The sequence below is a fragment of the Oxyura jamaicensis genome, chromosome 4 (assembly GCF_011077185.1).
Source record: "Oxyura jamaicensis isolate SHBP4307 breed ruddy duck chromosome 4, BPBGC_Ojam_1.0, whole genome shotgun sequence".
Taxonomy (NCBI): Eukaryota; Metazoa; Chordata; class Aves; order Anseriformes; family Anatidae; genus Oxyura; species Oxyura jamaicensis.
Genome location: NC_048896.1, coordinates 41,013,687 through 41,021,878, shown reverse-complemented (window position 1 = coordinate 41,021,878; position 8,192 = coordinate 41,013,687). Strand labels below are relative to the sequence as shown.

General features: G+C 38.8%; 1 long non-coding RNA gene across 1 annotated transcript in view; it reads left to right on the top strand.

The window, feature by feature from the left end:
• The window catches only part of LOC118166805, a 9,265-nt gene extending 3,119 nt beyond the window's left edge, over positions 1-6,146 (top strand). The window contains exons 2-3 of the long non-coding RNA XR_004750733.1: positions 52-174; positions 6,106-6,146. This is a non-coding gene — a long non-coding RNA (uncharacterized LOC118166805). The remainder of the gene's footprint in view (positions 1-51; positions 175-6,105) is intronic.
• Positions 6,147-8,192: the final 2,046 nt, after the last annotated feature.

Here is an 8,192-nt window from a genome sequence, read left to right as displayed (position 1 = left end):
TTCTTTTCTTTTCTTTTCTTTTCTTTTCTTTTCTTTTCTTTTCTTTTTCAGCAATCAGTAAAAAATGGAGAATGCACTAGAGGTCAGCTCAGCCTCGTTCATTCTAGACATGGGCCTTAAGCCAGTCCTCTTACCATATAGGAAGCAGAAGAAAGAAGCTAATTAACAGACCAGGTAGGTAACATTTTGCAACAAGCCTGTCTGTTCCTCATTGGAGTTGCTTACCACCATTCAGCTCCTGACTGTTGCCTCTCACTTACGAGCATGTAGTTTGTTTTTCAGGCCATAATTAATTGACTCCTCAGATACAGGCACTGGACTGGGAAGTGTTTGTCACCATGCCTTTCCCATGGTTTTGAGACTCTCAGAAGAGAGAAGGTGGTATTTTTGTTTTTGAGGATTAGTTAGTGTAATAGTAGTACATCTACCTACTACTATTATTTTAATAAAACAACAGCTGTTCTGGTATCACTTAAGTTTCTGAAGGATTTGAGATCTCATTTTGGGTCCAAGGCTGAATTTCTCTTTTTGGGTAATCATGTTTTAAGGAGGTTGATCATAAGACAGAAACACAAAATAGGGTTTGAACCCTCAGGGAAAGCTTGTCTGCATGGAAATACTGTGGAAAGCTTAGGGGGCAAAAATGCGACTGTAAAACTGATGGGTGAAAGCTGTCTGTGGACACGCTGAGTTAAGCCCAGTAGGTGAAGACAATTTGCTCTGTGTTTGCTCCAAGCTGCCTAGAGTGAAGGCTGCTTTTGTGGGGAAGCTTTTTTTTTTTGGTGCTGTGCTTCACCTACAATCTCAGGGCAGAGCTTTTATAAACAATCCTATCCTTAAAGATGAGGACGATAAGTATAAATTCTCATCCTAAAAGAGGTTGCATGTGCAGACTGCTACCTCTCTTGAACAAACTGCAGAAATTAATTTAGCTTAATTTGCCTCAAAATTAATCCGAGGTGTGTTGTCTTTACTAACACTAGTGACATCTCCAAAGACAGCAATCTTATCCTTGTCACTGTTTGCCCGAGCAAGATAGTGTGCAGGCAGCATGGTAGCTGCGATCTAGCCATGACACATTAGCAATGCAGAGCACTTTTAATTCACACCATAAGTTTTTGCACACTTTTCTCCCTTGAGCATGCTGCCAAAGCAGGCATTAATCAGCTTTACTCTAGGAATTAGAATGGAAACTCGCTTGTAAATTACAACCATTACATTTCCGGCTTAAATTTCCCTGCTCCTTTAAGCTAATGTTTTAAAAGACTAACCCTACCACTCTGGCAAGAGCCATATCTTGCCTTTATATCCATTTGGCACTCCCTTGCTTTTTTTCCTAAGCTGAAGAATTACATTATCTCTGTGAAATAAGTTTCCTTCTTTAGTTGTTCAATTTGATTCAAGGATTTTTGATTAAGCGTTCAGGGGTTATGAATAAATAAGAACCAGCAGCCCAGTAATTGGTATATCATTACTCCCTAGCAGCACATTTAATCCTCAGCTTCGCTGCACCACATAACCTTTTCCCTCAGTTCTCCTCCTCCTCCTCAATATTGCTTACAAAAAAAGGAGGGAAAAAAAAAAAAAAAAAAAAAAAAGCAATGTCACTGCAAGCTTCACAAGTTAGCATTAAAATGAATACTTTTTAATTTCTCTGGATGAGATGGGGCCCTGTGTTCTGGGACAATGCTGATGGATGACATTTTAATTCAGCTGAAATGTTATTTTTACTGAACCAGGGAAAACTATAAATTTTGCTTCATTGCCACTGATGGCTCTATGCATAAAACTATGGTGGCGCCCATTGCCCATGAATAATCACCTCAGCATGGCAGATGTTACTTCGCAGGGAAAGCAATTCTTATGCTGAAGAATTGTGGAAAGATTAATTGTCTACAGCTGTTTCATGGCCCACAGCAATCTTGATACATTTATGATAAGTTTAAGAGCTCACTAGAGGCAGCTCCTATTCCCTGTTGTGAGTGAGGGGAAGGGGGGAGTGAATGGCTTTATTTTGACACCTGGATTCATAGAGGCTGTCAGCTCCATTACAGCCTTCATAGAAAGCCGACTGTTGGCAGGTTTGGGATGATTGTGAGTAGGCTAAGATGCAGGAATTATCTAGACATAGATAAAGAAGAGGAGACTGAGAAGAATTATTCAAATTTGTGCAAATGAATTGCTTCCATTTTTCCTCCCTCTGCCAAGTGGAAATTGAACGTAACCCGCTCTGACCTTTCTCTATTAAGTGCTGCAAATTGCAGTAAATGCATAGTTCTGAGTGCCCTAATGAGACAAAGCTCTAGCAATGCCTCATTAATAAGGAAAGTTTGACCTTGCTGGTCAGCCCTTCATTCGATATTGAAAAGAAATAGGAAAAAAGAAGAGATGACCTGCTGTAAATTTTGAACAATACCTTTGATTTAGTTTGTATATACTCCCTGGCAGACACTTCACAACCTTTTTTTCCCCTTCCATTTTTGCTATATGAGTGAAGAAGTATTTACTTACTGGGTTTCTCAGTAAATTCATGAGAACATTGGTTATTTGTGGCAGGGATGCACACAGACAGTCTGATGAAGGTTTTTTTAAATGTGTTTTTAATGTCCTTGTATCGATGAAAGAATATTGATACTCTCCATCCTATACAGTTTTGTTGTCCTTTTTTCCTCTTCCTATATCTATTATCACTGTATTGGAGTGCCAGCATGCGTCTGCATGTTACTCAAAAGGAGCACTGCAAGGGAGCCATACATGGTGCAGGGAGTATGTCAGAGTCATGGGAGATGTTTGCTTCCCCCCCAAAAAAAGAAAGTTCCATGATTCTGGTCACTATACCGTCTTTGCTGAGCTGAAATTAAAAGGGGATCATGCTTTATTTGGTGGTATACACCAAAAAGCCAGGCTAAATAGCTGTGTTATAAAAATCTCAAACCTGTGACTGCATGTGTACGAAGGGGAAAAACTCATGAATGAGGGTGAATATTCAAGAGAGATTTCTGAAGTCAAAAAGTAAATTTATGTAAATTGGATGGTCATAAACTCTGCTGGTCTGTGGTCACAGTCTCACTCTTAGTAATCATAACTTGTCACATGTTACAGAAGTATATTCCCCTTTGGAATGACTATTTAATACTAAGCTTCCTTTTGGACACTTGGACAGACTAGCTTGATTCTTATGTTCTTTATTTTTTTACTCTTATGTTCTTTGCTTATATTAATCTATAATAATATTTGAGTATAATAATGAATATATTATTTGTGTATAACGCTTGTGTTTATTTTATAAATTTGATTTATATAATATGTTTATCCATATTTGTTCTTCATTTGGTTCTTATGTTCATTTATGTTTATTAATTTAAGTGTTTTAGGTCACACATTGAAGATACCTAAATAAGCAGTAGCCTTAGGTTTTCTCACTGTTTGCTGCTACCTTCTTGGGTTAGCTGGGTGTAAGATAACTTGATTACAAACAGTAAATGAATGGTCAAGAAGCTGAAGTCTGCACATAAATCCTTAATAAACTGAAATTATGTCACTAAGTTGTCTGAATAACATAGAAAGAATAAGCTGACCAGCTCTATTATAAATTCATAGTAGCTCCAGGAATGCCTCCAGCATACTTTTGGGATGTTCCTGGGCACTTCCTGCAGTGGCATTCTTAGATCAGCTTTTGGAAATTTAGCAAAGCAGTGAAAACAATCATCAACGTCTGGCTCTGGAAGGTTGGTGTTCAAAGTGCTGTCTTCTAGAGCAGATTGGAAGAGAACTATACTTGCATGTTCCTGCTTGGGCCGTAAAAGCTACTGTTGTCCGGCTGGCTTATGAAGCAGCGTTAATCTTCTGCAGGAGGGTGCTGGAGCACGTTTTCCCTTTTAATGGGCTAATTGTTATTATTGCCCACAGGTAGAGATATATTTCAGTTTCACATTTCATTGCAGTATGGCTGTCATGGATGCTAATGTTATATGTCCCACATCAGAAACAAAAAGCTTTTGTAAATTTTGGGACTCAAAGGGAAGGTGTGGGTTACCCTAGAGTGACAGTGTTGCACAATGGCAGCCAGTCAAATCTGATGGGAAAAACTGAAGCCTGAAATCCTCCTTTATGTTTATAAGTCTGCTGATGACAACAAAAGAAAGATTTCAGGAAATAAAACACGTATTGTACTGCTTTTATATATATGGTGGTGTGCTCAAGAGCAGAATCCTGCCTCTTCATGTGGGTGTCCTCGACGGCTTTGCAGCAATGACATTCTGGGATGACTGTTCCTGTTGTGCAGCTGGTGGACAGCAGGGAAGCTGAGTCTCAAAGCCCTGGTTCCCAAATCATAGCCTGTGGTTCATGGGGTCACAATAAGTGGTCTGTGGCCGGCCTGCAGACCTATAAACTGGACGAACATTTATGTAATCACTGATTTCTAAGCAGCAGTGCAGGCAGTGGAGAAAATTTGGAAGGTGGCAGTGATTGTTACTCCAAAATATGTGGGAATCTTTGTAGTTATGGGAGATATCAGTTGTCTGGTGAAATTTTGTGAAGGGGTTTCTGTGAAGGCATCTGGGTGCACAGTAAGAAACTGTGTACAACTGAGTACATGTAAGATGGATTGTCATCAGTGAGACTCTTTTAGATAATTTTTTGATGTTTTATATTTTTAACTTTGACATCAGTCTTAGATTTTACTGTTAGAGCTAGAGTAGCAAAGGTTTGTGGCCATATGAAGAGAGGAATATGTGAAAAGATCCATGACCAAAAGGTATTAAAAATATCAGTTTAATAGATTTATTGTGTGACATAATATGTGACAAAAGGTACAAGTACTACGTACGTAGCGGCATTCATCCCCATCTTACTCCTTGTGTGCAGTTCAAGGACCAATTTTTCTTTCCTGAAGTTATACCTGGAAACAGATAGGATTGGCTCAATATATTCAAAATGCAAAATCATTCAATAAAATTCTAAAAATATGTCGTAAAATGCAGATTATTCATCAGTGTTCTTTGACAGATATCAGCCAGACAGCTTTCTTTGGATGTGCAAGCCCCACATCTCTGGGTGAGTGTAACTCTTTGAATCCAGTTCCCACAGTGAATATTTATACTTAAGACTTAAAATGTTCATTTTATATCAACATTTTCCAATGTAAACTTAAAATGTACTGTTTCTGCAAACATTCCTCCAGAAAGAGTAATTTGTTTGAACACGGTGAAGGTGTCTCAGAAAAGGTTGCCTGTACAGCTGGAATAATTTTGAATAAAATTCTGATGGTTTTATATATGGGTATAATACTCACTTTTCCCTCATAAAGGGTGCTACTTGAACCTGACGAATAAGGTTAATTACTTGTTGCCAACTTCTCCATTCTTCAGGAACAGGTCTTTAAATATAGCTCAAAGGTTGCAAATATATAGTAAAATATTAATAATATTTCCAGTCTAAAGTGCCTTGTAAATAACAGAGATTAGTCTTCTGCATTACTTGGGTGGAAAAAAACAATAGTATTTATTCAGAGAAGCAGGAAAAAATACAAAAGTATTTTAAATGTTCTTTTGTGGGAGCTGTTGCTAAACTAAAATATGACACGTGATTTCAACTAGATTTTTTGCTGCTATAATTAACTTTGTCTTTTGACAACTCCTTCTGAGGGATATATTAATTAAATATGGGATAATGAATAGAGACATCTAGATCACCAGAGTATAAATCAATTGAGGGGTTCTGATGATACCATAAACCACAAGAATGGAGTATGTGCAGTTAATAATAACATCAAAAGACTGTGATTGATTTGGAACTTAGTGATCCTACTACATTCATTACTATTTTATACAAAGCATAAAAACGAGTGGTGTTTTATGCAAAGACAAGATGATTTTCCTCTCCTGGGTTCTTTGATAAAGGAGAAATTGTCATTGTTCACAGTCAAGGAAAAATGCCATGCTTGGTGCATGGAGAGGAATGGAAGGAGATTTTTACATGTAACAGAGAATCCCTGGGATTAAAGATGGTTTTACTGTAATGATTTATATACCTTCTACAGAGAAATTGGGCCAAAATTTCACAGTGCTCCTGGTACTTTACTGATTTTTTTTTAACTCTTAGGTCATGCCGGTTTGCCAGATTCTCTCCAATGGAGTCTCGAGGCCTTTTCCTTGTAAGTGACTTCAGATTTTTATTGTTTCCAGAAAAATCAAAAAGCTCACATAAGTACATTTGAAGTATATAAAAGTGCACTGGTTTGGGCTGGGATAGAGTCAATTTTTTTCATAGCAGCCCTTAGGGTGCTCTGTTCCAGATTTGTGACCAGAGCAACATTGATAAGAGCCCAAGGTTTTAGCTGGTGCTGAGCAGTGCTCACACAGACTCTGGACCTTAGCTGCTTCTCGGGCTACCTCACCAGTCAGGAGGCTGGGGATGCACAAGGAGCTGGGAGAGGGCACAGGTGGGACAGCAGCCCCCAGCTGGTCCAAGTAGCATTCCATACGGGCAAAGCTGTGTAACTCACCCCACAAGTTTTCTCACTTTGCCCCGTACCACTGGGGGGAGAAAGCGAGCAGCTGTGTAGGGCTTAGCTGCCTACCCGGGTTAATCCACAACAAAATGCTATTAATCTTTATTTATCAAAGGTAACGTTGAGTTCAGACTAGTGTATTTTCCTTGCAGTCAAGCATCTATGGTCTTACAATAGTTATTTTTTGAAAATGTTAGTATGAATATACACATGCACACCGTTGTAAAACAGGATACGATGAGCACAGTGACAGTCTCAGTTATACTACCCACACTCCCTGTGTGCTCAGTGTTTTTCAATTTAAACATATTTTTGCATGGGAAGATGAGGCAAGGGAACGAGGGGTGTCTTGCTGTGTAACAGTGTTCAATGGGAGAAATCTTCAGTCAGAAAGATGACCTCATGCTCCCCTTAGCTTTGCTGTGATGCCATCAGAAGTGTATGTGGAAAGTATCTGAGCATATAAATAGGCCATTGGTCAAAGTATTGTTAATGTTTCTTAATAAACCTTTCAGACAGGTCAGGCATCCCTGGGTTGTGCCACACTTGGTTTTACAAAGCAGAACTCGATGATGGCTCTGCAGTTGCCTGGCATTCATCCGTCTGGCACCATGCTGGCATGTGTGATCTGCCTATTTGATCAGACGCGGTGTTTATGACAAAGGAGTCAGGTTTGAAGTTATCAGTTAACTGAACTATCGTCACTGAATAACCTAAAACTTACTAACTTAACTTAAAGCCTGTCCTCTAGTTCCTGACTGGTGTGCCCAGGCTGGAAAAACAAGGAAATAGAGGACTGTCAAATATGCACCGCTATTTCTCCAGCAATATAAAAGGAGGAACAAAGACTGCCAGTTCATTGATATTTACCTTGCAGTTATACTTGCATACATACATAATGCAGAGTAACAGGCTGCTTCAGGAGCTTCTCTTTCCCTGGAATCTCTTCTGAGCCCTAAAAGGAACCTGACTACAAATGGCTTGTGCTCAAAAGGTTTTCATATTGCTTTAAGGTGGCTTCCAAACATGCAGGCAAAAAAAATGATCAGTTGTTTGTTAAAAATGTGTATCTGTCCATCTAAAACATACATTTGCCACTAAGGGCATGGCATATAAGTAAATCACATTTTAAACATCAAATCCCTTTTATTCGCTGAAGCCTTGGGCACATTTTAATACTGCAATGCTAGCATTTTAAGTGTATTTTTGTGAGGCCTCTAGAGCACTGTCACAGATAGGCACCATATAAGTAACATTTATTGTTATTATCATTGTATGTTGTATTCACTCTGTTTTGCTACCATTAATAAACCATTCAGGCAATGTTGTTGCAATGTATAATATTAGCGGTAGCCTCCTTTGGGAGACATATATCGAAGTACTTAATATTCTAGCTGTTTCCTGGGCCATCTCTCTACAGGCACAGATGCTACAGTGTGTTCAAAGTTCAATATAAAAAAAATGAGCTGTCTGTGCAAAGATCACAGCATCTTACAGCACGCCTTGCTGTAACTCACACCATGGCTGCTGCTGTCAAAATTCTGCTACACAAGATAACAGTAAATTAGTGCGACTGCCTGTAATTTTGGGATTGCTCTGCACAATTTTGCTCTGCACAATTGTCACTACAAAAAAAAAAAAAAAATCACTAATTTTGTACCCATCATCTTCAGACTTC